Here is a 20606-nt window from a genome sequence, read left to right on the forward strand (position 1 = left end):
TTCTGAAGAATTAAAATGCTTTCTCCCTCCATGAGAACAATACAGGAGGACCATCAATACCCAATTTTTTAGTAGGCAGACACTTAAATTAATTACTGGAGCATTATGTATTTCTTCTTAAAAAACCAGATTTGAATCTATGAAAGATTTAAAGGGGCTTTTGAATAATGAAGAAACTCATTGAAATTAAAGAAAGCCAATGGCCTCTATTTTATTGCAAACATATTTTAAGGCTTGACAACAGTTGCAGTGTTCCCCTAATTTTTGCTGTAAAAGGGAAGTAAAACAACTGTTTATTGTGGCAATACTTCACAGTGCCCTACTTCTGTAAATTGTCTTTAAGCTCTAGGGTAAGGATGGAGCATTCATGTTTGTAAATTGGATACAAAAGCTGTTTCTGTGCAGTGGCTGCTGGAGCAAAAATTGCCAGGCAGAGACTCCCAGATTTATCTAAACGTGCTCAGCGAGCTGGGGAGGTTTTCCTGCCTTGCTTTACCTGCAGTGCTGGGAGTTTGTGCTCCTTTAAAATGGTTTTTAATGTTTGGGATGAGCAGAGCACAGGCCTTGAAATCATTGAATTCTCCTTGAAGGAGCTCCAAAACTCTCAGAGCCATCCCGAAAGTTTTGCATCTTTATCAAATTTATAAATTTGCACATTTTAATGCATAAAATAAATTGTCTGACCAAGCTGGACCCACTTTGGCTGCAGTTCTTTATGAGGACATGAAGTTCCACAGGCAATAATGGGGGGAAAATGACACTTTTATTAAACTTTCATGGGGGGATGAGGGGTGGGGTCACCCAGGAGGGACTGGGGGTGGCTTTGCCTCATTGTCCATGGACAGGTGACGACAACAGGTGACAACAGGTGACAACAGGTGATGGATTTGCCTGCTGGGTTTGGGGTTGTGAGGAAGTGATACAACCATATGTGAGCCCAGCCTGCAATGAGCCCCATGGAGGTTTATCAAGTTCTGAGGGTGTCCAGAACTTCTCAGAATGGCTTAGAATAACTGTGAGATGGCTGATCAGGTGAGCTTTGAAAAAAGGGTATTTATAGTTATTGAGTGCTAATGATCAGACTGTCAGGACCTACTGCTTTATTTATTTATTTATTTATTTATTTATTTATTACATGGTCCTACTACTTTATTTATTTATTTGTTTGTTTGTTTGTTAAATGGTCCTACCGCTTTATTTATTTATTTAATGGTCCTACTTATTAACTTATTTATTAATTAAATGATCCGACTGCTTTATTTACTTATTTATTTATTTAAGGTCCCATTGCTTGCTTGCTTTATTTATTTTAAGGTCCCATTACTTTATTTATTTATTTATTTATCATTTATTTTAAGGTCCTACTGCTTTCTTTCTTTCTTTTAAGGTCCTGTTGCTTCATTTATTTATTTGTTTATTTATCTACTTATTTATTTATTTATTTATTTATTTATTTATTTTAAGGCCCTGCTGCTTTATTTATTTATTTATTTGTCTGTCTATCTATCTATCTATCTATCTATCTATCTATCTATCTATTTATTTTAAGGTCTCACTGCTTTATTAATTTCTTTAATTTTAAAATCCTGCTGTTCTCGTTTATTCATTCATTCATTTATTTAAGAGCTGAGGCAGCGCCAATCGCTCCCATCTTTGAGAAGTTCAGGTGGGTTCAGGGCTCCTTGGGAGAACAGTTTTTTGCATTCCCCAAGTGGAGGAAGGGCCCCTTGTCAGCTGCAAGATTAGCAATGCAATCACCCCGTGTTCTAAATAATAGGAGAGGTTCTGCAACGTGGAAACAAATTAAGCCTTGCCATGGATGAGAAAGCCTTACCTGGAAATTCTGTTGTGTATTTAGAGCTTAGCAACAGATGCTGCACCTGGAAAAAAAGGAATTTACAGAGAGGCCTCTGCACCTCCCCCCAGAATGCTCCAAAACTCACAATAATTGCAAATTCACTTCCAGCAGGAGGAAAATGTACAAGCACCAATAAGCAAAGGGAAACAACTTTTCCTTGTTTCTGAAATGAGCACAGATATTGAGGTTTAATTGGCATTGGATTAGAGTGAGTTTTGATAACAACACAGCATGTTCTTATTTGGATTTAGTGCCTGGCTGTAGGATTGTTTTATTTATTTATTTCAAACTGATTCTTGAAACCTTGAATTTGTTATAATAGGAAAAGCAGCAGTTTTCTTTATTGCTGTTTTCTGCTTGACAAAATGAAATTGAAAAGACATTTCTATCAATGTTTCTACATCAGAAGAGACAGCAAAAATCACTTTTTTTTTTTTTTTGACAATTTTAAAATCCTATTTTTTAATAAATCCTATTTTCCTTCATAGCCAACTTGGTTGTCCCTGACATTAACAGCATTCAAAAATTATTTCCAACAAAACTGAAAGTCTTCAGGTATAACAGCCATAGACTGTTGATAATTGGATTATGTCTTGGACTCTCTTTTAGGAGAGAAAGAGGTAAAACCCTTTTTATAAACCAGGCCTGCAATGGATTAAACCTCAAGGCTGGGCTTAAGGAGGATGGAGCTGTGGCAGGTGAAGCTTTTATCACCCTCACTAAAGATAAGGGCACGAAGGGGAGAAAGGGTGAGGAGGTGAGATACCCACAAATAAGGCTCTAAATACACCACCTTCCAAAAAATTGTATTTCTTACAGCAAGGAAAGAAACTAATCTCATCAAACTTTTTTTTTTTTCCTCTATATTTAAATATATCTAACTATTTAAATAAATTCAATCCCTTTATCTCTATATTTAAATATATCTAAATATATCTAAATATCTAAAATAACTTTCCTAAGGCTGACAGTGCTGTATTTTACTGAAAACTCTTTACAAAGTCCATTTATTTCTAATGATATTTAAAAAAAAATTAAAAAGTGAATTATGGGCAGCATGCTCAGTTTATTAATCTTTCCCAAAAGAGTCAGGGTAGAAGTGAAAACATTGGTGCCTTAGGTTAAGAAAGTTTGGTCCAAAATATTCCAGAATTGGTGTCCTGCAGCAGGTTTTGGTGCTGGATTTTTGGTCTATTTCCCCTTTATATTGAGTGTATTGTAGATAAAAGTGTTCCCACAGAACAAACTGCATTTCCCACTCTTTTCTTAATTAAATAAGATAATAACAGGTGATATTAGAGCAGCCCTTTCTCTTTGGTGGGGCTTTCCCTGGATAAATGTCCTCATATCTCTGTGCTGATCAAATGTCAAATCTGGGCTCTCATCTCATCCTGACTGCCCTGGGTGGGTAAAATGGACAGGAAGTAAACGAGGTTCCATTTGATGCAAAAAAATCTGCCCTGGGAATGTTCCATCAACCCACACTCAGCACCAGACAGGAGTTCTATACAAAACTTGTTGTGAACAAGAAGTTTTATTTATTTGTACCTTTTATTCAAGTAAAAAAAAAAAAAAAAAAAAAAAAAAAAAAAAAGAAAGAAAAAAAATCCATCAGAGACTAAGTGAACATAACAAAAGTAGGAATTTTTATTCATTAAATAATTGTTCTTATCTCTTTATCCCTATCACAGTAAGATTTCCCAGAGATTCAGGCAATTTATTAAAGCTCATATTCCAGCTGTCAAATGCTGATTTCCAAGTTTTTCCCTGTGAGGTGTCCCAGCAAAGCCAGAGCTGCCCCTTTCACCAGACTCCAGCTGGAGGAAAAGTATTTTCTGCTCTCTCTGCAGAGTGGGAAGCAAATCCTGGAGTAAATTTATCCTCTGTTTGTCCAAGGGAGAGGAATTCTGCATTTCCCTGGCAGAGGAATCACAGAGGTGATGCTCAGACCTGTTTGTTCAGCACCTGTGAGCGCAGAGATTTCACCTCTCAGAAACCTGTCTCCTCCCTTCCTGTGCTCCAGGCAGCTCCAAAACAGCTTTGCTCTTTTATTTTGTGCTTTCTAAATAATATCTAAGAAGCAGATAGCCCGTAAAGAGGTAATTTGATGTTTTGCTTTAAGTGCGCATCATTTTCCCTCTCTGTTGTGACATTGATTTATGTATTATGCCAGAAATAGAAAATGGGTATGGAGAGAGCAGCAGCATCCCACACAAAACCACTCAGTTCAGGCATTCCTCAGCCTGGAAAGTCACTCACAGGGTTCTAAATCACATCACAGGAGTTTTTACTCTTAGAAGAAAAGATTTTGCTCATTACAACAGAAGATGCTATTTTTTCCCCACTGTTTTCTGTCACCTTCAATTAATCCAGTTCTCATTGCTCTGTAATACAGTCATTAAATATTGAATAAATATACTCTGATCATTGATTTTTAGTGCATTAATTGCCATGGATTGAAGATCTTTTTAAAACCAGGTGGTTATTCCTAATCAGATGGGGGAAAAAAAAAACCTTTTTAGGCTATAATCTAATTCTGGGTGCTGCCCTTGAGTTGCCCTGGCTGTGGCACATCTGTTTAAGCATCCACAGCACAAGTTTGGGAAAAAGAAACAACTTTGAGAGGGTTTGGTTTTTTTTTTTTTTTCAACATAAAAATCCGTGTTCTTCTTCCTACACACAGAGAACAGTTTCCTGACCCAGGGATCTTTAGCAGAGCTGCCCAAACACAGCCAGCCTGGGAGGGTTGGACACACAGGGAACAAGAAATTGGATGTTTCTGTCTCTCAGCAAAACCTCCTGGTGAGGAGCCACGAGGCCTCCCCTGGAAAAGGCTCTGAGCACAACAAGGGTGTGGAATGAGGGAGTCCAAGCTCTCCTTTACAAGGTAAAGAAACACCAGAATATGGGGGAAAAAAAAGTGTAATCCCTCATTTTATATTTTTTATAGATTTTTTTTTTTTAATCTTCCCATTGAATGCTGCAGCTCCCAGGAGAAACAAAGTGAAAAAATATTCTATACTAAACTATTTTGTGGAATTAACGACTAAATTAATCTGATTTTTTGCAGAGGAACAACTAAACAACTGACAGGAGGCTGGGGAGAGGGAAGGATGTTGTTCTGCTGATAATTTAACATTTTAGGGAGCTGAAGTGGGGAGCTGTGCCTGATGCTGTGATGGGTGATGTGGATGGGCAGACAGGTCACAGCTTTTTGTTAAACTCACTAAACCTCACGAAGGAGTTGCCTGGTTCTTGTAGGTCCTTGCAGGGGGTAAAAGTCTGTTTACTTCTCCTGCTGCCTCTAATTAGCCTTTTCTCTAGTTTTGGGAAGCTTCGTTTCACCTGCTGTCTCTACAGAGATTTTTATTATTTTTTATTTGTAGGTATCTTTCTTTAGAGCAGAGTGTGGCTCCTTTCCTTCTCCCTCTCCTTCCTGCCTGTTCCTCCAGCATCCCTCCTGCCAGCACCACAAACTTCCACTTCTCCATTTCCATTTCCTCCTGCTCCTCTCTGTTTTTGTCGCCTTTTGCTCCTGTTCACTGTGGTTGCTCTTGATCCCTCCCAGGTTCACCAGTTTTTTGTTACCATCAGGAACTTTCCATGCTTTTCACAGGACCAGGAGGGCCAGCATGAGCCTCTTTTGTTTTTTACCTCTCACTGCATTGGACGAGGTTGGCAAAATCTTTATTTTGCCAAAAAATTTAGAGATGTTGGACAAGTGAGTCCAAGGAGTGACAAGAAAAGGGGGAAGAGCTTCAAACCAATGGAGGGCAGGGTTAGGTGGGATATTAAGGAGAAATTGTTCCCTGGGAGGGTGGTGAGGCCATGGAATGGAATTCCCAGAGGAGCTGTGGCTGCCCCTGGATCCCTGGCAGTGCTCAAGGCCAGGCTGGAGGGGGTTTGGATCAGCTTAGGACAGTGGAAAATGTCCCTGCCCATGGCAGGAGTTTTAATTTCCCTTCCATCCCAAACCATCCCGTGGCTCTGTGACCGTGAGTAATTAGTAAATAAGATATGAGAGAGGGGACAGCACAGAGAGGGGACAGCACAGAGGTGACAATAAACTGTCAGAGGTGTTGTCACCTTGTCTGGATCCCTAACAAGCATCTCTGTGCACACCACGGTTTGAAAATCTTCTTACAGAGTCAAATTTGTATTCAGCAGATATTTTGTGAGGGTTTCCCTACATTAAAAAGGAGCTGTTTTATGACATGAAAAGATCCCATGTTATGCTCAGAAAAGCTGAATTTAAAAGGCTCTGGATGTAGCAATTAGCACCATCCCTGACCGATGTTGTTTTAATGCCACATGAATAATTCCATTCCCTGTGCCATGGTCAGGGGCAGCTCAGCACAACAGTTCAGGAACAGTTCAGCAGAAATTGGTTTTAAGAAATTTACCAACTCAGGTGGTGCAGGTATTTTTTTTTTTTTAGTCTCTGTATTTGTATCTGTATCTTTATCTATGTTTACAGCTCGTTCCACCCCAGAGAAATGGTGCTTCTCCATAAAACAGCACTGAAAGCAGTTTCCCTTCAACTCACAATGTCTGAGGTGTTTTACAAAGCAGATGTTTCTAAAATACTCCCAAGTTTCAGCCTTGTGGAGAAAATACTCCTTAATAATTTGGGTTGCAACGATAAAAACCAGATGAAAGTGAGCCCTTCCCATAAAAAATCCCAGACAACCACAAGTGCAATCCATAAGAGGAAATGCTGAAATGCTTTTGAACCCTGTGCTACCTTCTGGTGATTTTTACTACATGTCATCCTGGATGTTTCCCCCGTACTTAGTGCTGCAATTAATAAAAATCCCCCTCTAAAGGTAACGAGGTGTCAGCTCCACTTCCAGTTGAGACTGTCTGTTGATTAAAAACTACTTCACAACCACATTAAGCTGCAAAGAACAACTCAAAAAAAAAAAAAAAAAAAAAATCATAAGCTCGAGCCACGCACTGCCAGCCCCCATAGATTTAAATTTAATTAAATGAGGAAACTGCAAGACTCTTTTTTTTGCTCACACTGAAGATTCCCAGAGCTATCCCAGGAGCTGTGCTCAGTTATTGCAAGGCACGGGCTCAGCTTGGAATATTGTTTGATCATTAAGGCTGCCAGTCCCTCCCCGTGAGGTCTGGCAGCCAAAATGCCAGACAGATAAAAGGTCTTGGCCCTGCTCTGGAAATGTCCCGAGGATGTGTAGCCCTGGTTCCCTGCCTGAGGTGTTTTGGTGTCAGAGTCCAGGGCATCATCCTGGAAGGTCACAGAGGAGTCTGGGACTCGAGCAAGAGGGTTTGAACTCTGGACAGGGGGGTTTAGAACCCATCCAGGGGGGTTGGAGACCCTGGCACAGAGCCCAGTAGGACACTGGCTTTGATTTCAGTCCATGGGAGAGGCTTCCAACACTGAGAGAGGAATTGCAAGTCACAAATGATAGTGTAGGGTTAAAATGATTTCTGAGGTAGCAGGGCTGAGAATGGGATGTTGGCTTCACTGCAACCAGGATGTTATTCCATGGTGTTGTTTTAACTAAATCAAGTATAACTTTGCTCAGGTAATGGGGAAGAAAGGGGGATGATGGTGATTCTTAATAAAGAACATGGGCCTTGATTATAAAGTTAGGTCAGGAGGATCTGTACCTATATAATCATCAATACGATAAATGACATTATTGTTAATTGTAATGTTAGTTTGATAACTAAATATGATCATTCTCTTAAACTAGAACCTTGAGCAAGAATCACGAGAATCATTGTTACAGGTTTAGGCTTGGGTAGAATCAATGGAACAATGGGGTTTAATGATTTATATATCCTTATGTACCAAGAAAAGTATAAAAACTGTGTTGTTTTTTGATTTCAGTGGAGTCAAGATCTGGGTCCTGGACCCCCCTGGCTCCCAGAGCTCTCAATAAAGCACCACACACAATCATTCCATGACTGTGAATTCTTTCCTATGCTGACCCAAAGGTGTGAAAAACAGTAGTTTAACTTATCACAGGGTGGAAAATTGTGTAGTTTTGGGGGTTTTAGAATGGAGGTGAATGGGGGACAAGATGGAGGATTCTTGGCAGTGCCCTGAGTTCTTCTTGTTCTCCTTGGTCTCCATATTTTGCAGTGATGATGGCACAAAGTAGTTTAAAGTTGGGTCAGAGAAGGGATGACCTGTTTAGTAGAGGTGATATGTGTTGGTATGTAATTGTAAATTAGAGACACATAATTATCTGTATAAAGGGCAGCAACACCCCATCAGGGGGAGTCACCTCATGTCTGCACTGCTGAACAGACCTTGGACGGGCACAGAGAAATTTGTAAGATAAGAAATAATAAACAAAGCAAGAAACCTTGAGAAACAAGAACTTGAAGACTCAGTTTTATTCTTGTGTCTGGCTCAGGGTTTTCTAGAGGGCAAAAGACTCTCAACCACCTGAATCTCAGGTGAGGAAAAACCCATGATTTTGGTTTTCTGAAATTCTTCTCCCAGAAAATTTTCCATAAACAGGAAAAATGTTTTTGCAACTGTAATTTTGTTATTCATTCCTTTCCCCAGGAGGGACTTCTTGATGTACCTCTGCTCTGACCAATGGGAGTGAAGAGGTTTGTCTTTGTGTCACCAATCAAATTGGCCTGTGTGAAATGGTATAAAAGTGAGACACATCCCAAAAATAAAGGAGTCATTTTCAGCCTTCTGAATCTGGGAATCTGTGTCGTTGTGGTGTAAAACAGTGTCAAGGATTGAAGGCTGGGATCACATCAGCTCATCCATTTCCCACCACCAGACAATTGTTTGGGATGTGAAACCCAACCCTGCTATTGGGTGCTGCTGTTTCGGGAGGTATTGACCATCCTCCTGCTCCTGGGTGCAGCAGAGCCTTTCCTTTCCTGCCACCAAAAACGTGGGGTTACAAAAGTGTAGATCTGGAAATGGGGCTGTTTTCTCCCTTTAAAACTTCCATGGCACGTCCTGGATCTATGGGAGGTCATACCCCACTTCCCCTTGCTCCCCAAACATGGGAAAATGCTTCCTGTGCTCCCAGAAAATCTGATATTTTCCCCACAAAGTATAAGAAAGAACCTGACATCGCTTCTTAACCTCTGCAAATAATTTGCTGTCCTTTGAAGTATGGAATTATTCATCTGACATTTCATCTTGTCTGTCTACCAGCACCCTCAAGAAAAATATAACAACTTTAAGCCCAGTTTTTTTATGTTTATTTTTTTTATTTTATTTTTAGCTTTAATATTTGTAGGTTTTCCCTTCTGAATGACAAATTAGGAATTAAATGAGCCTGCAGAACAAGCTGAGAATATTCTATGTGATAGCAATAAGGCACAAAGATGAACATGAAAATGTCATCAGCATCATTGCCACACACCTTCCTGATGAATTTTTTTTCAGAAAAATTGGTTTATAGTGTTGGAGAGAGAAAGAAAAACAGGCTGAGGAAATGGGAAGAGAGAAAAAGAGGGGAGAGTTGGACAAACAGACCTCCCCTGTGCCTCTTCCTTGCTCCAAAAAAAAAGTAATGCTTGTCTTGGAACTGCTGAATTTTTTAAACTGGCCTGGTCCATCTGTGAGGAACTGTCCTTTTGAGCAAATACTGTGACTTTTGCAGATTAAAGGCCAGACCATGTGTTCATGAATTTTAATGCAAACAAAACCAGCTTTTTATTTTATTTTATTTTATTTTTTCCTTCCTCTGTTTTTAAGATCTTCTTTGTTGTGTGGGGCGAAGGGCAGAGGAGCAGAATGGCCAAAGGGTAAAGCTGCAGCTTGCTGGAACATGTGTTTTCATCTCCTGCTGAATCTTATCCTCCATGCTCTAAAGAGATCACATTTACCACAAAGAGACCTGAGAGACTCGGACCAAATCAGCACCTGGAGCGGAGCTTTTTCCAAGCCACCACTGACAGAAAAGGAATGGGAAATGAGATTATCCCCGCTGCTCTTCACAGGTTCCTCTGAATCTGCTGAAGTTTGTGCTTCTGCTGCAGCAGTGGTCATTATTAACACTCATTTTCAGGCCATTTTTAACTTCGTTCCGGGAAAGGAGTCAAACACATCTGACTGTTTGCTCCCTGGGGAGGAGGCAGAGCTCTCAGAGATGCTCTGGGGAGGGTGTGGTGCTGCCAGCTCCATCCCAATTAACCTCAGCCAGCACCCAGGCCAAGGTGACCTGGCAGAGCAGCTCCTGTGGCCCAGCACTGTCCCATATTCCCAAAAAACTCCACACTGTCCTGGGTTGCAATGTAGGATGTACATAAAATATTTATCCTCTCACCATCTCCATGAGCTGTTGGAACCAGGTGGGGCAGTGTTTTCCCAGGCCCCTCCTTTGGGCTCTTCTGCTCATGGCCCATCAATGCCTTGCCCAGGACTCACAGGGAACTCCCTCCAGGAGTTATCTCTGTTTAATGGGCCACCAAGGCCCCACTGCAGGACTGTCTGTGTTTAATGGGCCACCAAGGCCCCACTGCAGGACTGTCTGTGTTTAATGGGCCACCAAGGCCCCACTGCAGGACTGTCTGTGTTTAATGGGCCACCAAGGACCCACTGCAGGACTCCTCATCCCATTGGGAGATGCTCCCAATGCCCAGGGGGAGGAGCCAAGCATTCCCACCTGGAGAGAATCTGGGATTTGGGACAGGACAAGCAGCCCTGAGCCACTGGATTCCCAGAGGAGCAGAGCTCCCAGACCTTTCTGTGGGATCACTGCTTCAGGAAGAGCCCCTCACCTGGACTGCTCCCACCACCCTGCTCAGGGTGTGTTCTGACTCTGTCAGTGCTCTTTTGTGTTATTGCATTTATTTTATTTTATTTTTACCTTTTTATTTTTCTTATTATTAAATTGTACTTTTGACTTGGAGCCTCTCACTCGTTTTGCTTTCAAACCACAACACACACTAATACACACGTGGCACAGAGGGATCTGCATTATCAATGTCTGTCTTCTGTTAGTCCCTCACATGAGTTTTCAAGCAGAATATTTGCATTAAATGGAATTTATATAGCAGATAATAGGAATGTGATCTTAATGGATAAGGAACCTATTGAAACATCAAGCAACAATAGCTAATTCTTAATGAAATGTGCCTTTTTAAAGGTGTGCTGCAGATAGATTGGACTCATGCCCAGCAGCAGCTGCAGGAGAACCTGACTTCCCCTCTCTTCTGCCCTGTGGGCTCCTCAGACACAGAACCTGTTCCCAGCACTGGTTTTTTTTTTTGAGGCAGAGCTGATTTTGCAGGGTGACTCCCCTGCCCACATTTCCACTTTGGAATCTCCTCTGCTCACTGATGGTGCTGAGTCACCAAAAGTGCCACCTGCCACTTGAGGAGCTGACACCTGCCCTGCACATCCTTGTGATGGCACCTGCCTTCCACAGGCAGCTCCTGTGGAAATGATGCCCCAAGTTTTATCTTTCATGTATTTCAGGTTCTGTGCTGCCCAGGGGTGCAGCTCTGAGCTCACAGTCAGTGTCACTCAGCTCTGCACACAGCAGGGACACAAAACAAATGCTTTCCCAAATGGACACAAAGGACAATTACAAGTTTTCAGGCCCAAAAGCACAAACAAGGGTGGGCTGGAGGGAGGAACAAGAAGGATGAGACCTCACAGCCTGGAGCTGGAATTGGACAATTAAACCCCAAAATGCAAGTGGACCAAAACTTATAAAAGTGTGAGACCTCGTGACCTGTCAGCCATTTTGTGTCCATTTTGTGTCCATTTTGTGGCCATTTTGTGGCCATTTTGTGGCCATTTTGTCACAAATACAGGCACAATTAATCTTGTTTCTACATTCTGCACTGGGTTTTGTACGAGTTCAGTCAGGTTTGGTCTCAGGGAAATGCTAGGAACACATAGAGGAGTTGGTAATTTGCAAAATGTCCATGTCTTAAGGAGAAATGGGATGAGGACGCACAGGAGCCCTGGTGCAGCTGGGGAATCCAGGTGGGGAATTCCCATTGGGGAATCCAGTTATTTATCAGATTGATGCAGAATTGATTCAGTGACACAAATAACCAAGAAATAATCAATTCGGAATTGATTCAATGACACAAATCACTGAGAAATAATCAATTCAAAATTGATTCACTGACACAAATCATGGAGGGATTATCAACTCAGAATTGATTCAGTGACACAAATCATCGAAAAATAATCAATCCAGAATTGATTCAATGACACAAATCATCAAGAAATAATCAATTCAAAATCGATTCAGTGACACAAACCACTGAGGACGATCCATTCAGAATTGATTCAACGACACAAATCATCCGAGGGATGATGCAGTCAAAACTAATTCAATGATACAACTAATTGAGGAATGATCGATTCATAATTGATCCAATGAGACAAGTCGCTGAGGAATTGTTCACATCCTGTGGCTGCTCAGGTGTGAAAGCTCAGCCTGGGAGGAGCACAGTTTTGGGGCATTATTTTAGAGCTTGTTAAGCATTTTAGGTTTCAGACCTGAGATATCAAAGTGATTTGAATTTATCAAAGTGATTTTAATTTTTTAATTTTTTAATTTTTAAATTTTTTTATTTTTTTTATTTTTTTCCTGAAAAGGCTAAAAATAGAGAATATCAACCCCCACCCATCCCCTCCCATGAAGGAAACTGTTTTGGTTGTGTGAAGCTGATAAGGTTAAAGCTCTGTGTGTATCTTGTCTCTTGTATTGCGCTCCTACATTCTGTTCATTGGAAAGGTTACACAGAATATAAATAAGTTTAATGAGAAAAAGACATTGTAAAACAAAGCAATGCAGAGCACTTGCTTTTAAATTACTTTTGCTCCTTGTTTCTGACACAAATAATGGCCAAGACACGATGCTCTTGCACAAATCATTTCCATTTCAATGAATCAGTGCTCACCAGCAGGACAATATTTACATCCTTGCTTGTTCTAGCAGCTCTTAGATTGCAAATATCACCTCAAAGCAGCAGCTAAGCAAAAAAAATTAAAAAAAAAATAAAAATCTTTTGGGGAAGCTACAAAATGAAAAAGATTTTCTTGGCCAAGAGAGAGAAAAGCAGAGGGATGAACTCTAACATCTCTCATTTAGTGTGGAAGGAGTGAGCAGGATTGTGCTGAATGGACAAAAATCACTTCCATTCAGTTCAGCCACCCAAACTATTTTGGTTCCAATTAAGCAGAGAAGAGAAAATGCAGAAAATTGGACATAAAAACATTGACAAAAAGTACTGATTAGCTCAGCTCAGAAGGGCAGGATGAGACGGCCCAGCTCCTCAAGGGCAGAAGAGAAAGCTGAACCTATATTTGGAAATGACAAGAACTATGGACTGCAAGAAGAGGATGGTTATATTTACTTTGGTTTTCACAGTTCTATCTTAAAATATTTGGAGGGCAAGGCACAGGAAAGATTGTCAGCAAGAGGTTTCATTTCACTGGTCGATGATTTAATTCTTATATAGAAAAAAAAAAAAAGGAAAAAAATTTAAAAAAAAATTGTGGCCTTTGATCTCTATTTTCCCTGTTGAGAAGCCATATAATCATTTTGTAAACCAGAGCAACTGTTTTTTCATCCTTTCATTAGATCAGTTTATTCTCTGTGCCAAGAGTGTGATGGAACCACAAGTGGAAAAGTGGTGGGAATTAGGAAATTGGTCTGTGTTACAAATCCCTTTGAGTCCGTTGCTGAAGGCAGCCTGGCATCAGCACCAGGGTATTTATTCTGTCATACAAAAATGAGGGAATTCCCGGCTGGATGGATCCATTTATCTGCAGCACACCTTTAAAAGGGCACGTTTTGTTCAGAATTGGCTATTGTTGCTTGATGTTTCAATAGGTTCCTTATCCATTAAGATCACATTCCTATTATCTCCTATATAAATTCCTTATAATGCAAATATTCTGCTTGAAAATTCATGTGAGGGGACTAACAGAAGAAAGATATTGATAATGCAGATCCCTTTTTGCCCTTTTTGTGTGTGTTAGTGTGGAGTTTTTTGGGGATATGGGATAGTGCTGAGCCACAGGGTGCTGTTGTGTCACAGTGTGGGCAGTGAAGAAAATCCAGGCATGAAAATCAGAATTATGATCAGATCAGCCAGAACAGCAACATCCACCTCATTCCTGGCACCCTTCACCCATTGAGCAAAATGTTCTTTATGGTGAAACCTGATATTATTTTCAGTTTTACTCTACCTTGAACAAATCTTCATCTTAATTTTACACCCTTGAATAAAATTAGACCTTCCTGAGTACCAAAATCAGGCCAGATTTACTGAAAAGTATCTCCAGCACACAAAAATTCAAATGATGGGTGAGGGCATTTCTCTACTACTCACTTTGCTCGAGCCCAGTGAGAAAAGTATTTAACAGGACTGGTTAGGAAATTGTTCAGTTTTTAATTAACATCTCAAAAGAGGAGTTTCACATTAAGTTTTCAGTCCAAAAATGCTGGGTTTTGTCCTAAAACGCTTCATCTGATTGTGTTAATCAGTTGTGTTGATTGCTAATTCTGCGTTCCCCTCGCAAATGTTTCACAGCTTTGGAGCTTCAAAGCAGAACGTGTAGCCTGGGCTTCTGAAGTAGTCACAAAGAAATGTGAGTTTATTCTTCTTCCATTCTTATTTTATTTAAATTTCATTTCCCCGCATTGTCTCGTTGAATGTTGTTGGTTTTGTTTGATGCCACAATCTTAATTTCTGCAGCGTTTTTTGGTTGATGTGATGCAAAGGCTTTTGATGCCTCTGCCTCGCGAGTTTTTTGCTGCTGCTTGCGCTGAAAGTGGAACTCTGAGCTGGTGGCTGTGGCAGGAGCAGCATTTTTATCAGTCCCTTTAATCTCCTAAAGAAATAGGTGCACTCGGTCTGCTCCATTCTGCAGCCCTGAGCACTTTCCATGGAGGTGAGGCAGAGCAGGGGATCAATCACTGAACCCCCCAGCCCTTCCTCTCCAGATCATCCTTCAAAAGCTGGATTTGGACCAAGGCTGTGACAGTTTGACACCTGTTTGGTCACCTACACAAACAAAATTAGTGGCCTCCATCCAGCTGCTGGCGGAAGTAGGCACCTGCATCCAAATATTTAGATTAAATTAGCACCTTTGTCTGGGAACGTGGGCAGAGCTGTCAGGACTGAATGTCAGGGAGATTTGTCTCGGGAAGGCGCGGCGGTGCTGGCCCAGCTCCTGCCTTCACGGATAACTTCCCAACCATTCCCAGGCTGTGGGCAGCACATCTTCCCAATTTCTTCCCATCTGTCCTTAGTGGAGAAAAGTGTGATAATGATCACTGTGCTGGACCAGGCACCACAATATCAGCTCCTTGCTTTACAACTCATTTAGTTGGGTGGGTTTTTTTGCCTTAATCCTTCCCATTCTAAGACTGAGGAGCGACAGCAGCTCTGGGGATAACATCATCATCCCACTGCTCTGCCACTATCTGTGAATTTTCTCATTTCAGTGGCGTTTTGCACCTCAGACATCCCCTCAGAGATCCCAAGGGATGTGTGTGGAGCAGGAGCTCATTCCAGGAGCAGCTCCTGGGATGGGATGACCCCACTGAGACATCCCCATCCTCATCCCCATCCCCATCCCCATCCCCATCCCCATCCCCATCCCCATCCCCATCCCCACCCCATCCCCATCCCCATTCCCCATCCCCATCCCCATTCCCCATCCCCATCCCCATCCCCCATCCCCACCCCATCCCCATCCCCATTCCCCATCCCCATCCCCATTCCCCATCCCCATCCCCATTCCCCATCCCCACCCCATCCCCATCCCCATTCCCATCCTCATCCCCATCCCCATCCCCATCCCCATCCCCATTCCCCATCCCCATCCCCATTCCCCATCCCCATCCCCATTCCCCATCCCCACCCCATCCCCATCCCCATTCCCATCCCCATCCCCATCCCCATTCCCATCCTCATCCCCATCCCCATCCCCATCCCCATCCCCATCCCCATTCCCCATCCCCACCCCATCCCCATCCCCATCCCCACCCCATCCCCATCCCCATTCCCCATCCCCATTCCCCATCCCCATCCCCATTCCTCAGCCTCATCCCCATCCCCATCCCCATCCCCATCCCCATCCCCACCCCATCCCCATCCCCATTCCCCATCCCCATTCCCCATCCCCATCCCCATTCCTCAGCCTCATCCCCATCCCCATCCCCATCCCCATCCCCATCCCCATCCCCATCCCCATCCCCATCCCCATCCCCATCCCCACCCCATCCCCATCCCCATCCCCATTCCCCATCCCCATTCCCCATCCCCATCCCCATTCCTCAGCCTCATCCCCATCCCCATCCCCATCCCCATTCCCCATCCCCATCCCCATCCCCATCCCCATCCCCACCCCATCCCCACCCCATCCCCATTCCCCATCCCCATCCCCATCCCCATCCCCACCCCATCCCCATCCCCATCCTCATCCCCATCCTCATCCTCATCCTCATCCCCATCCCCATCCCCATCCCCATCCCCAAACCAGGGCGTTATTCCTGTACCATTTACAGCAGTGCACACCCAATTTTCTTTAATTAAACCCTGATACCGAGCTGATGTAATGGTGCTGCTGTAACCAGGCTCCTGGCAGGGCTCCAGTTCCCTGCCTGGAGTGAGTTTATTCTGTGGTTTATTCACTCAGGGCTGTGTTAGTGCCTCATAAAACAGGCAGATAGCACTATTATCTCTTAATTATGCTCCGAGCTCCCTCAGACCTCGGTGTCTCTGCCATCCCACATCAGCCCCAGCGTATTTCTCTGAACCCCAGAATGTGTGGGAAATATAAATTGGTCTGTTGGAACACGGAGGAATAAATCCCGGGAAGCTGTTTTGTCAGGGCTGGGAGATTTATCAATGTGTTGTACTCAAATGTGATAAATTGCTGCTTTAGAACAAGCCAACCAGTGTATTCCTAATAGAATTAATTTGAGCTGATAATTCTGACTCATCACCTGTAATATCCTCGCAGAAAAAAAAAAAAAAAAAAGTTCCAGCAACAGCAATGGGCTACTTATCTTATGGGGAATGAGGATTCACTGAGCAAAAAGAAAAGAAAAAAGAAGATAAAAGAGAGAAAGAAATACAGAAATTTAAACTGCACCATCATTAGCTGGAACTGCAATAGGGATTTTATTTTTAGGTATTTTTGAAGGTAATTTCACTAATAAACATATGTCAATGTCACACATAGCTGTAATTTATTCCAGGAAATCAAGGTGTTGTTTTTTTTCTGTTTGATGGCCAAGAGACTTTTTTTTTCTGTGTTAAAATAAGGATATATTGGTAAAAAAAGAAGCAAATACAAAAGATAAACCAAAACTCTATCAATACCTCCTAAATCCTGATTATTTTAAGGTAAATTCAAGGCATAATGACACACTAATTAGTGTAAAGCACAGGATGATGCATTTTATAACTTATTTTTACAGTAGCTGTTACTCACTAAAGATAACAATTTATTTATTCAATTTTAAGTCCATGCTGACTGAATCAATGCCTAAAGTGAAGTTTGAGCCAGGTTTATATTGAAATGGAAAGCTTTTACAATATAAGGATATTAAGTAATCCATATCTGTCTCGGGATTGGCAAAATTGTTTTCAAATTCATTTCCCTTGAAACAGGCTTGGAAACGGGAAGATTTGGCTTAAATGATTAAACAAAGATTCCCTCACTCAAGTTTAAAATTGTAAATGCAGGGTCTTGTCCAGTTATCTGGGCTTTGTGACCTTATGGATTCATCAGGTCTTTCAGGTCCCTCTTGTTTTGGTGTGGGATGAAAGGGGAGGTGAGTTCAGGTGGGAAAGCAGAAGGAATAAAATAAATAAATAATAATAAATAAATATAATAAAAATAAACAAATAATAATAATTATTATGATTATTATAATAGATTTATCATTATAAATATAATAATAAATAAAATCTTTCCCAAGCAGTGAATTCTGGCCCAGGGAAGAGCTGCAGGCCCTCAGGGACACGGAGCACAGCGTGTCTCACATGGGATGCACCAAAATTCCCTCACTGGTGGCATCAGCAGTGAAAAAAAAATTCATCTGTACTCTGCTAGGAAATCCAGGCTCTGAGGGTAACTGTTGATCTTGTGGCCAGCTGCTTTTTTACCATGGGAGGGGAAAAAAACAAGTTAAAATAAAAAAAATAAACAAAGAACAAGAACAAGAACGAGAACAAGAACAAGAACAAGAAAAAGAAAAAAAAAAAGAAAAAGAATAAATATAAATATAAATGAAATAAAACAAATATAAGAATAAATAAATATAAATAAGGTTAAAAGAAAATTATAAAAATAAATAATAAAAAATACATAAATAAATATAAATATAAATATAAATATGATTAAAAGAAAATAAAAAGGAAATAAAAAAGATAAAAATAAAAATAAAAATAAAAATTTATACATATATAAATAAATAAATATAAATAATACTTAAAAGAAAATAAAATAATTAAAAATAAATAAAAATAAAAATAAAAATACTGAGCCACCAGCTCCAGTATAGGGGTAAAGTTCAGCTGCTGCACATTCATCACCCTGTCCCTGACCCAGCCCTGCCTGCAGCACACAGACCCTCCCTGCATTCCAAATGCTCATTTGCACATTCATAAACCACACCCAGCACTTCATCCACCCCCATTCTTTACTACCCTGACTTCCCACACTGTAAATTCAGCTTTATTGCACCCCCTGCACCCACAGCCCCATCAGGTGCTCCTGCTCAGGATTTTATCCTCAATTATTCCTCCTTTTGCAGTTCTTGCCGCGCTGTGCAGCACGAAGCCAAATTTATCTCCAGGTACACATTAGCTAATTTTAGATGCCTGGAAGCATAAATGATTAAAGCCTGGCAAGAGCTAATTCTGGTGTCAGGATTTAGGCAGGGAAAACAGCTCAGAAGGCGTTGGGGTTTGTTCTAAATAGTTCTGGTTCTCTGAGGAGATTGGGGGGTGAGGTCCTGAGCTTCAGACAAGCCAATGGAAGGAGCAAGCTTGGCAAAAATTATGGAATATTGTAGCCTTGGTCCGTGCCTGAAGTGTTTTGGTTTTCTGAAATTCTTTTCCCAGGGAATTTTCTGTAAACAGGAGAAATGTTTTCATAGCTGTAACTTTGTTATTCATTCCTTTCCCCAGGAGGGACTTCTCCTTGCTGTCCCTCTGCTCTGACCAATGGGAGTGAAGAGGTTTGATTGGTCTGTGTGAAACAGTACAAAAGGGAGACACATCCCAGAAATAAAGGAGTAATTTTCAGCCTTCTGAAGTCGGAGGTTTTGTGTCATTGTGGTGTAATACAGCATCAGAATATCTCCCAAATTAATCTCTGCACAATGTCCATTTCACTGGGAATGAAACTGCTCCCTACCAGGATATTTCTTTTCCTCTCCTTTTTACTCTTTCCAGCACTAAATATGGAAACACAAATGCATGAAAAGCCAATTTTTATCCTTTTTTTTATTTTATCCAAAAATAACTGGGAATGACCTAAAGTTATTCTCTGGTGCATTCCTGAGAATGGAATTCTCACTGCACATCACTCACAGGAACTAATTCTGAAAAGGGAAGCTGGAGAAATGAGCATTGTTTTATTCTTTGAGCATTAACCTGTGAGTCTGTACCTATGTCTACCAAAATAACTGAAATAAATTTGGCTTTTTGCAGCACTGGGGTGAATATGCCACACTTCCTAGCTTGGGTTAATGTCCTGGCAAAAACTCTAATTTGATTATTTCTTCTCATAGTGGAAAAATTCTGGGTGTTTGTTGTTTTCTACTATGAGAGGATTTTGTCTCCTGTATCTGGGAATTGATTTGAGAGGGAAAAATTCAGGCTGCAAAGGAAGATATCCAGTGAGAGAGGAGGAAATGGAAACGTTCCAGGCTGCAGATAAAGCTGGCAGTGGTGCATAAAGCTGGCAGTGGTGCTGGTGTCCTGCAGAGAGGCACTTGTTCCCTTTCTGAGGAACACCCTACCTCCTGATGAGAAAATTCTGCAATTACTTTTTAGCCAAAAGTCGCAGAGAGGGGAAAAAAATAATTTAAAAAGGCAGCTCAATAGGAGAATATGTAGATAAACACTGAGCTGGAGGAAGTTCATCTCAACAGGATCATTTCTGAAGAAATCCAGGCTGTTAAAGCTGAATATTCCTCATCCTTCTTTCTGCTGAGGAGAAGACATTAAAGAGATGGATGGAAGACACATCCACACCCAAACAGATTTGAACACATCTTAAAGTGAAAATACAGACACATCCCATTGTACTGGCCACATAAAAAGTTTTGTCACTGGGAAAAAAAAAAAAAAAAAAAAAAGAAATTATGTGTTAAATCACACTTTTCCAGTTTGAATATATAATCTTCAATTCTCATCATCAAATTAACTCCCTGCTGTTAATCCTTCCCAAACAACAAAGTCCTGATCCTTTTGAGCAGCCATGAGATGCTTGTGTTATTTATTTCACAGTTCTAGATCAGATTTAATCTTCAATTCCTCCAGGTAAAAAGCATTTGTTTATTAAAAGCAGTGAGAACCCTTTGCTGTTGAGATTTGAATGGTTTCATGGCTTGCCTTTCATCTGTAATTGGAATATTTACTTGCCTTATGCTTTAACTGGGAAATATTTAATTTGATGCTGTCTGTAAGGACCAAAATCCAGCTTAATGATGGTATTATTTGGTACTAATTGTTCAGCTCTTATCACCTAGGAATTATTTCTCATTTTGGTGGTATCTTGGCAGGATACTTTATTCAT

The 20606-nt window shown here is 41.2% G+C and overlaps 1 long non-coding RNA gene across 1 annotated transcript in view; it reads right to left on the bottom strand.

Moving 5' to 3' along the window:
- Positions 1–10644: 10644 nt before the first annotated feature.
- LOC310913224 overlaps positions 10645–20606 on the bottom strand; it is a 36539-nt gene continuing 26577 nt past the window's right edge. Inside the window, exon 2 of the long non-coding RNA XR_014590781.1 lies at positions 10645–10680. This is a non-coding gene — a long non-coding RNA (uncharacterized lncRNA). The remainder of the gene's footprint in view (positions 10681–20606) is intronic.

The sequence above is a fragment of the Zosterops lateralis genome (genome assembly GCF_965231275.1).
Source record: "Zosterops lateralis genome assembly, chromosome: 10".
NCBI lineage: Eukaryota > Metazoa > Chordata > Aves > Passeriformes > Zosteropidae > Zosterops > Zosterops lateralis.